The following is a 21,594-nucleotide window of genomic DNA, read 5'->3' as shown; positions in this document are numbered from 1 at the left end:
AGAAAGCTGGAGTAGCAATTCTCATATAAGACAAAATAGACTTTAAAAGAAAGACTATTACAAGGACACTACATAATGATCAAGGGATCAATCCAAGAAGAAGATATAACAATTGTAAATATTTATGCACCCAACATAGGAGCACCTCAATACCTAAGGCAAATACTAACAGCCATAAAAGGGGAAATCGACAGTAACACAATCATAGTAGGGGACTTTAACACCCCACTTTCACCAATGGACAGATCATCCAAAAGGAAAATAAATAAGGAAACACAAGCTTTAAATGATACATTAAGCAAGATGGACATAATTGATATTTATAGGACATTCCATCCAAAAACAACAGAATACACATTCTTCTCAAGTGCTCGTGGAACATTCTCCAGGATAGATCATATCTTGGGTCACAAAATAAGCCTTGGTAAATTTAAGAAAATTGAAATCGTATCAAGTATCTTTTCCAACCAAAACGCTATGAGACTAGATATCAGTTATGGGAAAAAATCTGTAAAAAATAAAAACACATGGAGGCTAAACAATATACTACTTAATAACCAAGAGATCACTGAAGAAATCAAAGAGGAAATCAAAAAATACCTAGAAACAAAGGACAATGAAAACACGACGACCCAAAACCTATGGGATTCAGCAAAAGCAGTTCTAAGAGGGAAGTTTATAGCAATACAGTCCTACCTTAAGAAACAAGAAACATGTCAAATAAACAACCTAACCTTACAACTAAAGCAATTAGAGAAAGAAGAACAAAAATACCCCAAAGTTAGCAGAAGGAATCATAAAGATCAGATCAGAAATCAATGAAAAAGAAATGAAGGAAACAATAGCAAAGATCAATAAAGCTAAAAGATGGTTCTTTGAGAAGATAACAAATTTGATAAACCATTAGCCAGACTCATCAAGAAAAAAAGGGAGAAGACTCAAATCAATAGAATTAGAAATGAAAAAGGAGCAGTAACAACTGACACTGCAGAAATACAAAGCATCATGAGAGATTACTACAAGCAACTCTATGCCAATAAAATGGACAACCTGGAAGAAATGGACAAATTCTTAGAAATGCACAACCTTCTGAGAATGAACCAGGAAGAAATAGAAAATATGAACAGACCAATCACAAGCACTGAAATTGAGACTGTGATTAAAAATCTTCCAACAAACAAAAGCCCAGGACCAGATGGCTTCACAGATGAATTCTATCAAACATTTAGAGAAGAGCTAACACCTATCCTTCTCAAACTCTTCCAAAATATACCAGAGGGAGGAACACACCCCAACTCATTCTACGAGGCCACCATCACCCGGATACCAAAACCAGACAAAGATGTCACAAAGAAAGAAAACTACAGGCCAATATCACTGATGAACATAGATGCAAAAATCCTCAACAAAATACTAGCAAACAGAATCCAACAGCACATTAAAGGGATCATACACCATGATCAAGTGGGGTTTATCCCAGGAATGCAAGGATTCTTCAATATACGCAAATCAATCAATGTGATACACCGTATTAACAAATTGAAGAAGAAAAACCATATGATCATCTCAATAGATGCAGAGAAAGCTTTTGACAAAATTCAACACCCATTTATGATAAAAATCCTCCAGAAAGTAGGCATAGAGGGAACTTTCCTCAACATAATAAAGGCTATATATGACAAACCCACAGTCAACATCATCCTCAGTGGTGAAAAACTGAAACCATTTCCACTAAGATCAGGAACAAGACAAGGTTGCCCACTCTCACCACTATTATTCAACATAGTTTTGGAATTTTTAGCCACAGCGATCAGAGAAGAAAAAGAAATAAAAGGAATCCAAATCGGAAAAGAAGTAAAGCTGTCACTGTTTGCAGATGACATGATACTATACATAGAGAATCCTAAAGATGCTACCAGAAAACTGCTAGAGCTAATCAATGATTCTGGTAAAGTAGCTTGATACAAAATGAATGCACAGAAATCTCTTGCATTCCTATACACTAATGATGAAAAATCTGAAAGTGAAATTAAGAAAACACTCCCATTTACCATTGCAACAAAAAGAATAAAATATGTAGGAATAAACCTACCTAAGGAGATAAAAGACCTGTATGCAGAAAATTATAAGACACTAATGAAAGAAATTAAGGATGATACAAATAGGTGGAGAGATATACTATGTTCTTGGATTGGAAGAATCAATATTGTGAAAATGACTATACTACCCAAAGCAATCTACAGATTCAATGCAATCCCTATCCATCTACCACTGGCACTTTTCACAGAAATAGAACAAAAAATTTCACAATTTGTATGAAAACACAAAAGACCCCGAATAGCCAAAGCAATCTTGAGAAAGAAAAACGGAGCTGGAGGAATCAGGCTCCATGACTTCAGACTATACTACAAAGCTACAATAATCAAGACAGTATGGTACTGGCACAAAAACAGAAATATCAATCAATGGAACAGGATAGAAAGCCCAGAGATAAACCCACGCACATATGGTCACCTTATCTTTGATAAAGGAGGCAAGAATATACAGTGCAGAAAAGACAGCCTCTTCAATAAGTGGTGCTGGGAAAACTGGACAGCTACGTGTAAAAGAATGAAATTAGGACACTCCCTAACACCATACACAAAAATAAACTCAAAATGGATTAAAGACCTAAATGTAAGTCCAGACACTATAAAACTCTTGGAGGAAAACATAGGCAGAACACTCTATGACATAAATCACAGCAAGATCCATTTTGACCTACCTCCTAGAGAAATGGAAATAAAAACAAAAATAAACAAATGGGACCTAATGAAACTTAAAAGGTTTTGCACAGCAAAGGAAACCATAAACAAGACGAAAAGACAACCCTCAGAATGGGAGAAAATATTTGCAAATGAAGCAACTGACAGGGGATTAATCTCCAAAATTTATTAGCAGTTCATGCAGCTCAATATCAAAAAACCAAACAACCCAATCCAAAAATGGGCAGAAGACCTAAATAGACATTTCTCCAAAGAACATATACAGATTGCCAAGAAACACATGAAAGAATGCTCAACATCATTAATCATTAGAGAAATGCAAATCAATACTACAATGAGATATCATCTCACACCGGTCAGAATGTCCATCATCAAAAAATCTACAAACAATAAATGCTGGAGAGGGTGTGGAGAAAAGGGAACCCTCTTGCACTGTTGGTGGGAATGTAAATTGATACAGCCACTATGGAGAACAGTATGGAGTTTCCTTAAAAAACTAAACATAGAGCTACCATACGACCCAGCAATCCCACTACTGGGCATATACCCTGAGAAAACCATAATTCAAAAAGCGTCACGTACCACAGTGTTCATTGCAGCTCTATTTACAATAGCCAGGACATGGAAGCAACCTAAGTGTCCATTGACAGATGAATGGATAAAGAAAATGTGGCACATATATACAATGGAATATCACTCAGCCATAAAAAGAAACTAAATTGAGTTATTTGTAGTGAGGTGGACGGACCTAGAGTCTGTCATACAGACTGAAGTAAGTCAGAAAGAGAAAAACAAATACCATATGCTAACACATATATATGGAATCTTAAAAAAAAAAAAAAAATGGTCTTGAAGAACCTAGGGGCAAGATGGGAATAAAGACACAGACCTACTAGAGAATGGACTTGAGGATACGGGGAGGGGGAAGGGTAAGCTGTGACAAAGTGAGAGAGTGGCATGAACATATATACACTACCAAACATAAAATAGATAGCTAGTGGGAAGCAGCAGCATAGCACAGGGAGATCAGCTCCGTGCTTTGTGACCACCTAGAGGGGTGGGATAGGCAGGGTGGGAGGGAGGGAGATGCAAGAGGGAAGAGATATGGGGATATATGTATATGTATAACTGATTCACTTTGTTATAAAGCAGAAACAAACACACCATTGTAAAGCAATTATACTCTAATAAAGATGTTAAAAAAAAAAAACCATAACATAATAGACAGGAATAAAAAGAAACAAACGAAAAAACACAGTCCCTGCCCTCTTGGTGGTCTTACCTCAAACAAATTAATTCTATAAATCTGTGATCAATTGTTCTGTTTAATGGGGGTGTTAGGTTAGCTCAGAATACCCATAAGGGATTTAGAGAGGAATTGTGGGAAGCTAATTAGTAGGGGCTTGGCTATGGAGAGAATAAAATAGCAAAAATAAAATAGACTGGGAGGGGGTGCTCCCAGTCTGAGGAGAATGCAAATCCCCCAGCCCAGCAAGTCTACTTCCTGCCCCACAGGCCCAGTGAGGAGTGACTCTGGGCTGGTTTTTAAACTGGCTGCCAACAGTTCAACTGGTAATGTCAGACACATATTAACAGACATCAGAATACAGAGATACAGGTTAAGGTTCCTTCTCAAAATAATCTAGAAACTGAAAATGCTACCAAGTGCCACTCTCAGCCAACTTGTGTGAATAAAGTTTCTTAAAACCAGTACAAAGTGTTTGGATGCAGATCTCCAAAGCTATGGACAGGCAAAGTAGCATCTGGGGCTGCGAAAATATGCTCTTCAGGAAATCAAGTCACGGGAGTATATGAAATGACACATCTGGTTTTAGGCAGTGGCTATGATTTTTAAGTCCACAATGTATATTATGTTGGGTTGTTTTGTCCATCATAAAATGTTTGAACTTTCAACTTATGGCTGCTACCAAGGAAGATTAGGGCTATGTGATAGGCACGTGGACGCACCCAGGAACACAGCTGGGAAGAGATGGACGGCTCCTTGGGATTCATCTCGTCCAACCTCTGCAGTTAAAATTTTTAAAATGGGGTGAATTTAGTCTGGAGAGGCCAACCGTCTAGCTCCACAGTCAGATTTCTGCCTCACAATAACAACAGCCAACACTTACTGAGTACTGTGTGCTAGGAACAATGCTGAGGGCCTTATATAGGAAGCGTTGCCTCTTTAAATCCTCCCAGATCCATGAAATAGTTGCTGTTAGTATTACCATTTTATAACGTGGAAACAGGCTTATGTTATTCAGCTAACATAAGCTAACCATGAGGGAGCTGCGATCTGAAATCAGGTAGAATGATCTGAGCTGACATTCTTAACTACTAAGCTAAGACTGTTAATAAATGACCTTTTCTGGATAATTAATCATATGCCCCCAAATAAGGTAATCATGGTCCCCGTCCCCTAGAGGACTTTATAGAGTCCAGCTTTCCATACACAACTACTAATTTGTAAACAACCTTACGAGGTAAGTGAAATAATTTCTATGTTACAAATGGGAAAACTGAAGGCACAAAGTTCAGTGGTTTCCCAAGGTTACATAGCTTATAATTGGTGAGAGTGGGAATCAATCCCTCAGTCTATCGGTTCTTTCAGACCCATAAACCTGCCTCCCTGCATAGAACTATCCTGTCCCTCAGCAGGCTCTGGCTATTTGAACAGAACCTGCATACATCAAATATCTGATCTGAAATCAATGTGGATCCAGGCATTTCTGGAACCCATTTAAGTCAGCGGCAAGAATTTCACATTCTTAAATCTCTTCTGTGATATACAGTATCAACAGTCCAGCAGCTCACATGAGGCAGGTTTATTATGAAGAGGCCAGTGGTGAATCAAACTCTTGGAGTGTGGCTTGAGGGCGGAACTGAGGCGGCGGAAGAGAAAAATCCACCGATTCTTATCCCCCCAGAGCATAGACAGCAACAGACAAGAAAACAGAGCAGCCTTAAGAAGATGCCTGCAAGCTGTGGGCACTAAGAAAAGGCAGGCATTACGGTTCTAGGGAGGGAAGGGGAGGGGACTCTGCCATCCTCTTTCCATTTTCTTGGCCACAATTCCCCACTGGTCTGTCAAGAGAAATGGGTCTGAGAAAAGCAGCATGATTCTCACCACAGCTCCTTAGCCGGTTTCCAGAGGTTTTCAGCATAGCAGGCAGCTGCTTCCCAAATTCAGCTCTGCTCCCCTCTTCCTGGTTGAGTCTACGGTGCATCAACTCCGCCTGCCAGCACCCACTCCCAGTGCTCTTGAGTTGGGGCCAAAGCCTCCGAGGAGTGAAGCAGGTGGGGCCACCTTCTCAGGCTAGTGGCAGAGCTAGTTTGAGATGCTTTGCAACACAAAAGGGCCAGTTTAAGAGACGGGATTACTTTCTCCATTCCACCCTTTTAAAAGCAGGAACAAATCACTTTCCAGAGGCTGACTGTTTCACTCACCTCTCTCTCTTTCTCTTCTCAGCTAAAAGCGCCTTAGCACTGGAAAGGTGGTGGACGTGGACGCCTGCCTGGGGAGTCTGCTGAAAGGATCCAGGAAGACTTCTTACGCCCAAATCCCATCCCACCCTCCAGTTTAGCCCCGGGTGTTTGAAATTCCAACACTGAAGTGTTAGTCCAGTATCTTCTTTTAAAATGTAGAAGAGAGTAAACAAAGTTATTCACACTGTAGAGTTAATTCTTCAGCTGGCAGGCTGGAATCTGCGGATTCCCCCCAGGCCAGGAAATGCCTGCTTACATCAGCCTTTAGGCAGGAAGAGTATTCAAAAAGGGATAGTTGTTTAGGGATGTAGAACTTTTAATTTCACCTTTTGGGTGGCAACACCAAGTCGAGAAACTATGTTCCCCAAGTCTGAGAAATCAACCCCTGTTTTCATTTCTATTAAACTTGGAAATCCCCTACTGTCAACATCAAGACCTTGTAGGTTAAACTTATCTTGATATTCCGAGGATGAATAGCTAAAATTTGGAAATTAGGATGATTTTTATTCTTACCTAAAAGCATTTTCCAAATAAGCTTAAGGATTCTTAATTTTCATGTAGACTGCAATTTTCTTTCTGTTTTGATCTGTACGGTATATGCAAGTGAAGCTAAGGTGTAGATACTGCTATTCATGTGTTGATTGATCGATCAGTTGCTAAGTGGAGCCCAGACATTTAAATTTCCTCTCTCAACTACTGATCATCATTACAATTCAGTTGAATATGGCACTGTTTCCCTGCCCTCTCTGTTGCTACTCAAATCAGATGTTATGGTCACCATGGTAACCACCTACTCTTTCTCCCTGTTATTTCATTTATTAAACTTAAAGTGCACAGGCTAGAAAATACTATGATTTTTTTTTTAAAACTCTAATAGGAATCAATCAAGCTCACCTAAGACAGGGAGTCATTTCAGTGTAAATGTTTTATTTTAAAAATCAGTTGAAAACATGTTCATCAGAAACAAATCATCACTAGGAAAACAGAACTGAGGGGCTGAATTGTCTCAATTGCTTGGAGATTTTTTAAATGTTCAAAGTGGTTTTCAGGGATAAAATGGGATTATCACTGACACTTCTAACTGGTCTTGATGGAATGGCTGCCTTGATGGGCTTGAAAGCTGTGGGAGTCTCAGAGGTTTTAGGTTGGGTCATAAAATGAAACAAGGTCTGTTTAAACCACACCTATGGGTGTAAAAGGGTATTTTTCTGTATAAATTTCTCTCCCTCCCCACACAAAAACATTAGGGAAAAAGTAAAAATTTTTTTCCTTAAAAGCAGTACTTTGCTCATTTGTAAACAATTAATATTGACTGTCCATCATAGTTCTAGATGCAAGGGAGCAGGCTGAAATCAGATGAGCCCCTGAGGCTGGAGCTAGGAATCTGGGCAGGGAGACAGATAATCAATGAAATCCCCAGAAGGATGGGGGCTGTTCAATCACAGAACTTGTCTCTATTAAGCACCATTATTTGACCACCATTTCCAAGGCAGTCACCCACAAGTGGGGGTCTATCACTGAGGCAAGTCAGTTGTTGCACATCCTGTGGGAGACCACATCCGCCTAAAAACACAGTGCATTGAGGAGTTTTCATCAAGAATCCTCTCTTTCTTTCTCTCTCCAGGCATCCTGAAACATTGCCCCTTTTGGCTCCTAGAAACAGACAGTAAGACCCCTACAGATGAAAACTCTCTTCCTGCCCACAAATGTCTACCTTGTCTAAGACAGGTGTTTTGCATCTTCCCAATCACCAACATGGACGGGAGATAATTGCAAAACGACTCTCCCACCATCACAAAATTATTATTTCTAATAGAGAAATTCTGGTTCGCACGGACCAAGGCTCTCCATTTCCTCTGCTCACTGAGGTTGAGATTCCACTTTCAAACTGAACGGGTTTATTTTAGAGCCTCTGCATAGAAAATCTCACCCAACGTACTTATTCCCTGGTTGAGACTGCCTGGGGACAAATTTTGAGTGTAATGCTGATTAGTAAGCCACACTGGACCCTCTGAACAGACTTCAGGGACCCAGGGACCATCCTGAGTAGAGACCACTGTCATTGTCATTCACAGCCATTACCAGCTGGTCCCTCCCACCTTCCATTCCCCACCTCCCAGGGCTCATATGGTTTGCAGAAATGAGGTTTATAGGGATACTAGTACAACAGGATGCCTTTGTACTATGAGTGATGCCAAACTTTGACATCAGGAAGGCCTGGAATGCTCATTGTCATTTGCTTCCCTTTGCCCATCTGCTGGCTGCCTCACCCTCCCCAAAAGCTCCCAAGATTTCTTTGTGGCTTTTCCAAAGCTTCCAGCTTCCTGTTCTATTCAAAAGTCTTTCCAATTCTAGTATCTTCTATGCAAAATAGAAAAAAGGGTGAGGGGCCCAGAATGCAAGACTATCAGATTTGGGATCTGATTTAAAGCTTAAGACTAGGGGGTCTGGAGACTTGATTCTAGTCCCACCTCAGCCAAATCCAACTGGATGATGCTTTCAGTCAAATCACTTACACTTGGTTTTCTCATCTGTCAAAATGCATATTTAATGAGATCAAACAAGAGGAAGTGCTCTGGAAAGTTAAAAATTTGGTACAAATGTCAGATGCAACAGAACTATTATACAGTGGAACTCATACTATAGTTTTGAGAAGATTTCAGACAAAATCATGGATTTCAGAGGGCATATAGCCTTTATCCCTTGCCATCATAGTCCTCCCAGTGATCTAAGTTAGAAACTTCAGCCTCAAGCCTTGATTCCACATCTAATGAGGTATTAATCAATCCCATCAATTCTACATCCAAACTGTCTCTCTAGTCTGTATGTAGTCCCTCTTTGTCACCACTGTCATTGCCATGAATGAGGCTCTCTCTAAATTGGTTCCCTCCCTCTAATCTTACCTTCTCTCAATGCATTAGCCACACCAGCAGTCAGAAATCTCTTTCTAAAATGGTCAACCGATGTTGTCTCTCCTCCATTAAAATCTTTTGCTGACACCTCATCAACTACAGCATAAAGCCCATGTTCTCAGTGAAGCACATTACTCCTTCCACAAACTTGCTCTCCTGATTGATAGCCTGTCTTCTCACTGTCTTCTTCCTGGAGAACTGGTGGCTTTGCACAGATAGCGCTTTCTTCCTTTTTGTCCATTGACTCTGTTCATTCTTCTAACACACCTTCAGACACTGCTGCCACTGGGAATCCTGAACTCCTCAGACTGGGTTCATGACCACCCTGCTATTCCCACAGCACCTTCTACATACCTCGTATTCCAGTATTTCTCACATGATCCTGAAATGTTTTGGATCCTTGCTCTGCTGAAGGTACAACTGGTAATACCCAGTGCAGCATTTCCGTTGGCCTGGTTTGACTGAATCATGAGAAACTCAGCACAAATCCCTGGACGCATCTGACAGCTCTGGGGCAAGGAACCATGCCTACCTTACTTTCCGTAATGGCCTGTGTCAGAATGGCAACGCCCTTGGCTTAAGCCTGAATCACAGACTCTCCTCCTCCACGAAAGAGATTCAGTCTCTGGGAACACATCTGGTTCCTCCACTTTAAAACTGAACTGAACGGGAACTTCAGAGCGTGTATATCGGTGGTGGCAAAGTAGTACCACACAGTTACTTTGCCCAGATGTAAGTTAAGGTCAGTAGAACACTGTTGCCCTGGTTTTGGTTCTTTCCTTCTACAATGTAAGGATAATCGTAACTTCTAGGTAGGTAGCTTCCAGGTTACTGTACTGTGAAGATCTCTTAATAAATTATTCTAGACAATGCTAGGTTAGAAACAGTTCCACCCAGGAGAGGGGTGTATAAGCATATCTTTCTTGTGCATCAACTGTTTAGCAGGCAAAGTTAGAAGGCTTGAATTCTCCTGATGTTTTGCCCTAGTCTTATTCACTCAATGCTATAAAGGGTAGTATTAACAAGTTATTCTGAGAATGTCTCTAAATACAAAGTCTAATGCTGGGTAACTTCCATTCAAATCCAAAGCCAGAAAAGGAAAGGTGACTTACTAGGCATAAGTTTCGGGAGGCACTTAAGTGACAATTAATGAAAACTCCAAGGAAGGTAGAGTTTTCCAAAATCATATGTCAAACGATAACAACGTCTGTGTGGGACAGCCCAAGCCTTCCTGAAAAAGAAACACCCCAATCCTCCCCAGGTTAATCATGCTTACTCATACAGGAATTATACTTCCTTAGCCCCTGAAGCTGGGCATGACACCCTGGGGCCTGGGGACGATTTACACTTAGAAGGACTTGCCAAAATTGACTATATAGCACATCACTTTGCATTAAGTTCTCCAAACCAGCCCAACCAGTCTTGAGCTGAAAAACACAGGATCATCCTTTTCAATGCTACTGATAAGGAATTCAGCAATAGTCAATTCAGTGCAGCTTCGGAGCCTTTAGACTCCATTCTGGGCAAAGTAGAATCAGCAAATTTTATGCACCTTAATAATTGGGTGTTTTACAGTGAAGCTGAGTTGTCCATTTCTATACAGAGTCACTTACTGCTAAATGAACATATGACCATTTAAATATATCTTCATTTAAGGAGAGCATGATACTTTATATACCATAATGTCAGATCAGAAACCATGCAACTTGTATCTGAGAATTAAATTGCTTTTTAAAACCAAAAATAAAACAAAACAGGGCTTCCCTGGTGGCGCAGTGGTTAAGAATCCGCCTGCCAACGAAGGGGACACAGGTTCGATCCCTGGTCTGGGAGGATCCCACTTGCTGCGGAGCAACTAAGCCCATGCGCCACAACTACTGAGCCTGGACTAGCCTGCAAGCCACAACTGCTGAGCCCACATGCCACAACTACTGGAGCCGGCGTGCCTAGAGCCCGTGCTCCGCAACGAGAGAAGCCACTGAAGTGAGAAGCCCACGCACTGCAACGAAGAGTAGCCCCTGCTACCACAACTAGAGAAAGCCCACGTGCAACAACAAAGACCCAACGCAGCCAAAAATAAATAAAATAAACTATAAAAAAAAACAAAACTTTTTTTTAAATTGCAGAAACAATACAAATTCATGATGGAAAAAAACACGAGTTTTATTTAAAGAAAAAATATTAGGACAAAATAGATATTACCACCCAGGGTCAATCATTGAGAGTGCTTTGTTTAGTTCCTTCTATGAATTTTTTTTAACAAAGTTGAGATCACACTGCACAAAAAAATTTGCACTTTACTATTTCATATGCTGTATACTGTACACATTTTCCTGTGTTTTAACAGCTCCTTGCTTGGCCAGAGCATTTTAATGATTCTTTTTTTTTTGGCCATGCCACAGAGCATGTGGAATCTTAGTTCCCAACACCAGGGATTGAACCTGCGCCCCCTGCGGTGGAAGCTTGGAGTCTTAACCACTGGACTGCCAGGGAAATTCCTTAATGATTCTTTAAAACCTTACTGAGTGAATTCCCTGGTGGTCCAGTGGTTAGGTCTCTGTGCTTCCAATGCAGGGGACGTGGGTTCGATCCCTGGTCAGGGAACTAAGATCCCACAAGCCATGTGGGGTGGCCAAGAAAAAAGAAAAAAAAAACATCTACTGAGTAGATGTATTGTAAATTCCTTAACATTGCCCCATTGTAGAAAATTTGTGATACACTATTTCAAATTTTAAGATTGGATATTTAAGCAACAATGTATATGATATTCCCAAGTAATTTAGAAGACTAAACATATTAGCAAGGGTCAGAAACACGTAAATAATAGTCATTATATGTAGACTAGTGGTTATGAATTTATTCTCTGGAGTTAGCATACTCACTGGCTTCACATTCTGGTTCTGCCTCAACCTAGTGACCCTCTGAGTTATGTAATCTTCCTAACATATGAAGTTTTCTTATCCCCTAAATGAGAATAAGAGTTGTACCACCTGATAGGTTATCACTAAATTAGTGTCATTAAAGCACTTAACGCAGTGTTTGCCACACAATAGTCAATGAATGTTAACTATTTAAGAACAATTATTGATGTTATTAGTACATTATTTGATATTATTAGCAGTAATTATTGTTATGATTAGTAACTTATTGTTAATCATTTGATTTTGCTGGGCTGTAGCAATGTTGTCAGAAGAGACCAAATGGCACTTACTGATTAATTTAGATCTAAACAATTCTTTTAAAATACGTCATTTAGGCTTCCCTGGTGGCGCAGTGGTTGAGAATCTGCCTGCCAATGCAGGGAACACGGGTTCGAGCCCTGGTCTGGGAAGATCCCACATGCCGCGGAGCAACTGGGCCCGTGAGCCACGATTACTGAGCCTGCGCGTCTGGAGCCTGTGCTCCGCAACAAGAGAGGCCGCGATAATGAGAGGCCCACGCACCGCGATGAAGAGTGGCCCCCGCTTGCCACAACTAGAGAAAGCCCTCGCACAGAAACGAAGACCCAACACAGCCAAAAATAAATAAATTAATTAATTAATTTAAAGAAAAAAAAAACACGTCATGTAAGGAGAAAGTCATTTTGCATTTTGGGATGTGATTTCAGAAGGCAGGTACAGAAAGCACTTTTCTGGAAAAGAACCCAGTTAAGGCTTGGTGAAGTCATTGTTTAATTGAAACATTGTATCTCAAGATTGGTGAAGAGTTCAAAGATAATTTTGTGTAACATCTCTCGCCTCACTCCAACCAGACCAGGTGACCTTCAATTATTCTTGAACGTATCATACACTGGGGAACTTCTTACCTACCAAGGTAGCTCTTACACTTAGAAAATTCATTTTATATTGAGCCAAAATATGTTTCTCTGTAGCTTCAACATATTAATAATAAACCCACAGATCACCTCCAACAAGCTTTAACACTGAATTTTCAATACAGTGAATTGATGGGGATCACAGCTTCTGATGGGTTTATTTTGGAGTTTGAAAGAGATTGGTGAGAGCCCAAATGTAGTAAAACCAAGACTCAGACTTAATGAAAAACTGAGAAGATTTATGTATTCATTACCATGTGTGCTTTCCTGCAAATTGAATAATCTAAAATAAAAGGAAAGCATAATGATTTTTCTTGGGAAAAAAATTTCTAAAGCTAGAATTCTAAAAAGGCTTTTTAAAAGTTCATATGGAAGCTCCCATATAGTTTCATGTTTCATCTGGGGAGAAGAATGGGGGAAGGTCAGCCTTGGGACAAGTTTTGGCTGGGTTGGTAAGCTTGCAGCTCACCTTCTGATGGCATCTGCTTCTCCATAACTGAACCACTTTCTACACAGAAGTGAATGCTTAGAAGTATTTAGAAATTGATATCAAATGACAACCTTGGTAAACAAGGGGCTATATGAGTCACAAAAGCCACTCAACAGAACTTAACAAAATTCATCATCTCTCGATACTGTGGATCATATCTGTACAGGTCTGTTTTAGCCATCAGGCATGCTTAACTGTCACGTTATTAGAAAAGCAGAGTTTCTTTGCATGAAGATTACCTGACTGCAGTTGCTATTATTTTTCTACTTTGCAGTCTTTAGCACAGAAGCTGGCAAGTAGCTGCTACTCAATAAATACTCAGGCTGATTGAATGATTGTCTGTCCCTAAGGGTCATAGATAAATGTCTAGTCCCTCCAACATCTGGTTACCCTGGTAGCTACTCAGACATTGGAGGACTGCCACTTACTCTTTCAGCTCCTTGCTCCTCTTGCACTGCCATCACTTCTTTCCTCCAGGCTATCCCCAGTACCCACCATCTCTTCTTATAGTCCACAGCTTCAAACCCAATCATCCAAGGAAATTCCAAATGTGCTTTTGTTTGTTCGTTTTTAAAGAGGGAAGATCTCACTTCTGGGTCTCTAAGACAGAAAAGAAGAAGCTCCTACGCTCTCTGTGGAGGTCACGGTGAACTCGTATCTGGACAGCATTCTTTAAGAGCAGTGTTTTTCAAATTACAAATCACAACCCATAAGAGAGTTGTGAAATCAACTTAGTATATCATGATCCATATTTTCCTTATAAAAAAATAGAGTAGAAAGTATCAGAGGGTATTGCACATAGTAAGAGTGTTCGAAAATCTAAATTTCAATTTTCTAATTGTGGGTGCCTGTGTGCAGTTATGTATATATATTAATATAGTTATGCATATTTGTCATACATACACACTAGGGCATCCTACAAGGTGCACAGAATTTGGCCTAAGTATTAGCCCCCTTTCCCCTGCTTGTCCTAGTACCTTTGTGTAGGGCTCGAACTGCACCAATATAAGAGGCAACTTTGTGTATGTGCGTCCTTGAGTTTTAGAGTAAATGTATTTCTTGTTGTAAGCTGGGGCTTACAACAACAACAAAAGTTGAATATTAACATTGGCCGACTGGAGAGAATTAGGAACGGAAGGTGATGGTATCACAATCATGCCACATAAGCACAGGCTCTTTTGCAATTTCATACGTACTCATTTTCACATTCAATCAAGAGCTGCTGACCAGTAACTGCTGAGTGAATTATGAAGGATCATTAATTTGGTACTCAAATTAGTGCATTATGAGAATTTATTAAGCACTTTAATTTGGCATTCCTCCAGGGGAGCTAGCTGCCATATGGTGTTTGGCTATGTTACACATCTTCTACTGTACAGGCAGAGAGGTGGAAATTCTGAAATTTGAGGGCACGTTGTTTTTTAAAAAGCCACTGCATCTTCCATGTTTTCTTGAGTTTGTCGTCACTGTCACTTAGTACTATTCTTGCTTTTAATTATAAATTTAGATTTATCATTAACTCTTCTATTTGCTATTAATAATTTTGTCAACCCTTTGCATATACAAAACATATTTAATGCAAATACATAATTTACATTAAATATATTTTGGCTTAACATTTTCTAATAATTAGGCTGCAAGATATATATATATATATATATATATATATATATATACTCAAAGATAAATCATCTCTACATAGGGATAAACATATACCTATTACTAAAGCCTATGTAAACATAATCCTCCCCACACCCACGATTTGTTTTTACAGTCACATTCTTCACTGCCAGCAGGTTTGTTTGCCACTGGAAATTGAGAGTGATGGGGATAAATGAGACATACATTGTTTTTGGACTAAGTGGCCTGAAGTCTAAAAATTGTGAGATTCACCCATTTTACAGATGAAAAGACTGAGGTCCAGGCATATGAATTGACTAATCAAGGTTAGCAAAGGTACTTGGACAACAACTCAGCTCTCCAGATTCTCTCCCTCTGCCTTCAAATCACTCAGACTCCAGGTACACCCCAGAACACAGAGCCTGATCCAGAGCAAAAGTTTTACAAGTATGTGCTTAGTCACTTGTTTTACTTACTGTGAGGTTGAACAATATAAAATTACAGATTTGTTAGGTCAAAACTGTCAGATATTGGCACTTTCATATGGTTCAAGCTAAACAGTGTTATTTTAATAACTCCAGCCTCTGCCACTCTGAGATCTTGATCTTCACAGAAGGAGCAGCATAGTGTATTTGTTAAGATCAAAGACTTGAGCCAAACTGCCCTAGTTCAAGACTCAGATCTTCCACTGCCTGGCCACATGCCCTGAGCCAGATGACAGATTTTCTGCCTCTCAGTGTCCTCAAAGAGGAACAGAATACTATATAATGTTATTATTATTATTATATTATTGTTTTTATTATTATTCCTAAAACGCAACATACTAGTTAGCCAAATGGTCTGACCAAGTTTGGGCAGCTTTATGCACCTGTTCTGAAAGGTGTTTTCAGTCGCGAAATCTTTTCTAGAGACAGAGATTTTGGACCCTCTTTACTTGGCAAGGTTGGCTATTTATTTGTTTGACTGGCATTTGGCCTTATAGTTTCCAACATTTCTCTCAAAGGTCCTATTTATCTCTGCAGACAGCATTGGTTAATAAATAAAACAGAGAGGCTGAAACATCCTAGCAACAGAAATCAACTGTGTGTATGATTTGTTACTCTGTTTTTACTTCATCTATTTTTGAAAATACGGTTGCTCTTTTAAGTGCCCATTTCTTCTCCAGGCAGTTAAGCTGAAGTATTGCTCTAAAGAAGAAGAAGAAAAAAGAAGTATCCAAATTTGAAAAACGGCTTTGGTTAGCTCATGATGTAGAGAAAAGACAACAATTTAAGGGTAGATCAGAGTGCAGTAAAGTGATTCCAATGAGACCTGATGCTGACTAATTACTTCTCTATAGATGGTGGTGTTCAGTTTACTAAGCATCTGTGCATGTCGGAATTTGGGACACTGTGGGTGGTACAAGTCCATGATATCTACATAACTCAAAAAGCAAAATAGTCCATCTACAAGCATCATTTTATTAAGTGAAATAAAATACAAGTGCAAAATCTCATTTTGCAGTTAAGTGGTGGACCACATTGTAGGGTCCCCGAAACCAGACCTGCTTGGATAAAAGTAAGTAAACAGATCAGGCCGTGGAAGCAATGCCTCTTCAGAATGGGATTTAGAACAAGATTTAGAAGAGAGATGCTACAGTGATGCTGGGAATGTTTCATTACTTCCCAGATTTAGGTGTGGGGCTGGAATAAAGTTAATACAACACTTTTATCAGAAGAATTACATATGGAACTACTTTCACTGTACTCCTACAATTTCCTACCGAAAATACTAATTCTCATAAAGAAAAAGTGGATGGAGCAGAAGAAAATAAATTAATCAGACATAAAAAGATGAGAGGGTTTGTTGAGAAATGAACTTTCATATTGATTGATTCTGTTATTTTAAACCATGCTTTTATTAATGGTATAAGTCTTTCTCCTCTCTTGGATCTATGCTTTTCTCTCCCATTCTCTTGAATCTAAAAGATGTATTACCTACTTAAGTTGCATTTCAAGTACCAACATATTCAGTGGCAAGGTATTTCAAAGTGCACTGTCTCAGAGAACACCGATTGTAAAAGGATAACAAATAGAACTGTATGCTTGGTCCATAGTCAACCCCTCCACATAATTGTTAAATAAATGATTAATAAAACAATGAATAAATTAATAAACTCATGATTAGGAAAAAAGTTTCTTTTACTTAGCACTGCTATGACTTTGGGGTTTCAAATCACATTTTGATCCATTTATTTGACACTCAATAATGGATTTAGTACCTTCTTTATATCAGGCATCATTCTAGGTGGTGGATATACATGATCTCGTGACATTCATGCAATCTCAGTTCAGAAAACGACTAGCTGCCTTTAATCTACTCTTCGTTTTCTTGATCCCTGGAGTTTTCTCCTTGGCCATTTCACTTAATCTGTCAATTTTCTCATCTACAAAAATAGGACAGTGTTGTGAAGAACAATTAAACTAGTTCATGAAATAACTTGGGAAACACTTGGGAAACTAAAGGTAGTAAGTACACATGCATTACAGGTTGGTAGTAGATCACTGTGGTAAAGAGCAAAGGCTCTGGATGTAGCCTGCCTGGATTTGGATCTTAGTTCTTCCAGTCACTAGCATGCTGTCTTGGGCAAGATACCTCTCCATCCCTCAGTTTCCTCCTGTGAAAAGGGAATAGTAATAGCACTGACCTGTATTTGTCAGCTCAGGCTGCCATACAAAATGCCATAAACTGGGTGCTTAAACAACAGATATGTATTTTCTCACGGTTCTGGAGGCTAGAGGTTTGAGATCAGGGTGCCAGCATGCTTGGTTTCTGCTGAGAGTTCTTTTTCTGGCTTGTAGACAGCCAGCCGCCTTCTCACTTTGTGCCCACAAGCCTCTTCCTCAGTGTGTGTGTACAGAGAGAGAGAAAACTCTCTGGTGTCTCATTTTATAAAGGCACTAATCCCATTATGAGGCCTCTATCCTCATGACCTCATCTAAACTTAATCATCTCCCAAAGGCCCCATCTCCAACTACTGTCACATTAGGGGTTAGGGCTATAATATATGGATTTTGGGAGGACACAGTTCACTCCTTGGAATGACTTCATAGGATTATTATGAGAATTGAGTATATTAATCTGTTTGAAGCACTTCAAACAGTGCCTAGCACTTGGTGAATTCTCAATAAGTGTATGCTGTTGTTATTTCTGGAGCCAAGTGAATAAAGAGGGCAGCTATTTAATTTACAAAGCAGATTGTTTAATAATGCTGTTTATAGAAAATTTCTAGAGACCAAACTTAGTGATCTTTAAGCTCTGGGTATTCTATACAAGGGCATTCTCAAATACATCCACACAACTGATTAAGCAATAAGTCAAGGGACCTTGGAGAGGTCTTTCCTTCTTTTTTGTTCCTTAACTTTTCACAGTTGTCTTTTCAGGACTCCAGCTGGCTCACCTATGGAAGCTTCTCTCCTCTTTGGAACATACTGCACCTCTTCCGTCTTTGTTCCACTTTCTGTGTTGATGGTTTGAGCAGAGGAGAGTAGGAGAAATGGTGAGGCTTAGTGTCTCTAAGCGCAGCTCCTTAACCACCGAAGGCCACGGTTATTGATAGAAGCTCTATTTTAAACAAAAACTATGCTCAGCGTCTTCTATTTGAAATGGTTTCCTACCTAGAGGTCAGATAGTCAACCTGCATCCAATACAGCGGTCTCCTCTGAAACCGTTTTCTTTTCTTTTTTTTGACTGCAGCACGTGTCATGTGGAACATCCTTGACCAGGGATCGAACCCCTGCCCCCTGCAATGGAAGCGCGGAGTCTTAACCACTGGACCACCAGGGAAGTCCCAGTTCTGTTTTCATACTTAAGTTATGGGAGCGTCACTATGATACAGGACAGTTCTTTCTGTTTTTGAACAATTCCATAGACAGAAAATTGTTCTTTATTTTGAGTTGACATCTACTTCCATAATGTCTACACACTGGTCCTAAATTTTTCTTCTGTATTATGCTGTTGGACACATAGTAAATCTCTTAAAAGGTCTAGGTGAACTGAACTAGTTCTTGAGGTATTCTTGTTGACTTACAATTTTCCCATCTTCTCTTATTCTTCCAGTGATGCTGTCCTACAAAATCTTCCTTTTTTCTTGTTCACTTCCATGTCTGTCCCCATTTGCTCTATTCCCTCTTTTCCCAGCTCCATATTAAGGGCCCCCAGGAGTAGATAGTAAAGGGAGTGAGTAGATGGCATTGAATAACTTGTGAAAAAATTAGTGATAATACCAATTCTCTTCCTTCTGATTTTTCTGTGAGAAAAGGAGGTTCATATCAAGTTCAGATTCCAGAGAGTCTGTGTTTTCTGGGGGGTTTAAACATACACCATCACAAATTATATACTCCTGAGCTATAACCCCAGCCAGCTCCCATTACAATGTTTACCAAAACCTACATTAGCAAACTATTTATTGTCAACATTAATGCTATAATTTAGCGATTTAGGCTGCCTGGGAATGATGTGATAGGCAGTATAAAGCTAAGACTTCTTTTTCCTAGTTGTTACATTTTAAAAGAGGGCAGGCTTATCTTTGGGGGTTGTTCCCTAAAGGCACACATTAGTCACATGTGGGCCACTGGCATTATTGTCCATACAAAGTGTACCTGTGTAGGACAGTCCAGCAGGGTTGGCTGTGTTTTCTTAAATGCACTAGGCAGAAAAGCTTTGAAATTTCTCCCTGTCTCAAAGCAGAAAGAGATACAGTCAGACTGGGAAGCTATGCTTTGTACAAAGCAGGACAGAATTCTAAGTCATCAGCTATCACTAAAGTTGTCATCACTTTTCTCATCCCTATGAAATCTGCTCTGCTCAGAGGTTCTCCATCCACCTAAATGCCTGGACATTCCATCTTATTTACCAAGTCCTGTCAAGCCTACTTCCTGAGAACATGTCTAGCTGCACTATAATGTGTCTTCATTGTCTCTCAACTGGACCGTGATAGTAACTTCCTTGCTTTACTCTATCCATTCTCCTTATTGCTATCGGGGTAGACTTTTAATATACAAGTCTTGCTCAAAATCCTTTAAAAGTTGCCTACTGTTTGAAGTGTAAGTGCCAAAGTGTTGGAGGTGAGCACAGCTCAGGGAGTACATAAGATAATGTACTTGTCAGGGAAAAAGTAGCAGCGCTTCTATTCATATTAACTTTTTCTCTTAAAAATCAGAAGTCCAGCCGTGTTATGTTCAATATACGGATTGCTGCTGGTGCTTTCACTCAGTCCCTCTGTCAGTGCATCTCTCTTATGTTTAAGGACTGAAGGAAACTTGAAGAAAGAGGGAGTTTCACAAAGTAGAAGGGCCAGAGTGTGCCCCTTTGGTTTTTGTGGGCCGAGTCAAAAGGATCTGAATTAGAGAATCTTTATAGTATTTTGCAAAAAGCTAGAAAGTAGGCATAAGAATCTTGTGTACTAGACAGAGATTCACTGGTTATATTGTTCAAAGTACTTATGAGGTGTTAAACCTAATAAATTATACATTTTTATTTTTTAATTAGCATCCAAATTTTGCTTTTCTTTCCTGTGTATGATAAGTTGTTATCAGAAATATGCCACATACCAAATGATGGGGTTTAGGAAATGGCAGGGGTGGGAAGGACTCTCTGACCTTTCCTTGAGGCAGGTCTAGAGACCCTCATGTGAGAGGTGCCTTCCCTGTACCTGAAGCATCCTTATCTCTGAAGACAGACGGATGCCAAGAGGAATGTGACTGAACAAGCATTGTCAAGTTTCCCCTAATTTACTACAGTTAGCTCATACCCTTTGTCTTATCCACTCCCCAACTTCCACTTTTCATCAAACCTAGTATAAACACACTCGGGTTTAGGGTTAGTTTGTAGAAGATGATATAATAGCTTCATAATGTTAATGTAGATACTTATAAAATGAGATATAAAACCACTAACCATAAATAAAAAGATTGGTAAATTTGATTTTATTAAAATTAGGAATTTCTGTTTCTCAAAATATATCACCAGGAGAGTTAAAGGGAAAGCCATAGCAACATATAACCAACAAAGAGCTGATCCAGAATATATAACCTACTCTTACAAATCAATAAGGAAAAAGAGAGAGAACTCAGTTGAGACAATCAAGGATATTCAATAGCTGATAAACATATGAAAAAGGTTCAGCCTCAACCTCATAAGTCATTAGGGAAATTGCATTTTAAACAAAAATGAGTTTTCTCCAGGAAGGTGGAGTAGACATTTTTTCTTATTCTTCCCTCTAATTACAACTAATAACTCTGGATGTTATATATAAAGAAAATATAAGAAGACTCTGAAAGGTAGAGAGAAAGCAGCAGACTGGCTAGGGACCTCAGGACTCAGCACAGAGCTGAATTCCCTGGGTTCTGTTACTGCCTTGTATATTCCAGAACTGGGTGCTGGAAAAGCCAGCAACCCAGGAATGCCAACAGAAGCAAACAAACAAACAAACCAAAGCCCCTCTCAAAAGCTTGCCCTCCCTCGTCA

At 39.6% G+C, this 21,594-nt stretch overlaps 1 protein-coding gene across 11 annotated transcripts in view; it reads right to left on the bottom strand.

The window, feature by feature from the left end:
• Positions 1 to 21,594, bottom strand: part of DLG2 (discs large MAGUK scaffold protein 2) — a 949,517-nt gene that overhangs the window by 245,150 nt on the left and 682,773 nt on the right. The window lies entirely within an intron of this gene.

Source organism: Eschrichtius robustus, chromosome 11 (genome assembly GCF_028021215.1).
Source record: "Eschrichtius robustus isolate mEscRob2 chromosome 11, mEscRob2.pri, whole genome shotgun sequence".
Taxonomy (NCBI): Eukaryota; Metazoa; Chordata; class Mammalia; order Artiodactyla; family Eschrichtiidae; genus Eschrichtius; species Eschrichtius robustus.
Note: the sequence above shows the minus strand (reverse complement) of the source record. Positions and strands in the feature narration are given on the sequence as shown.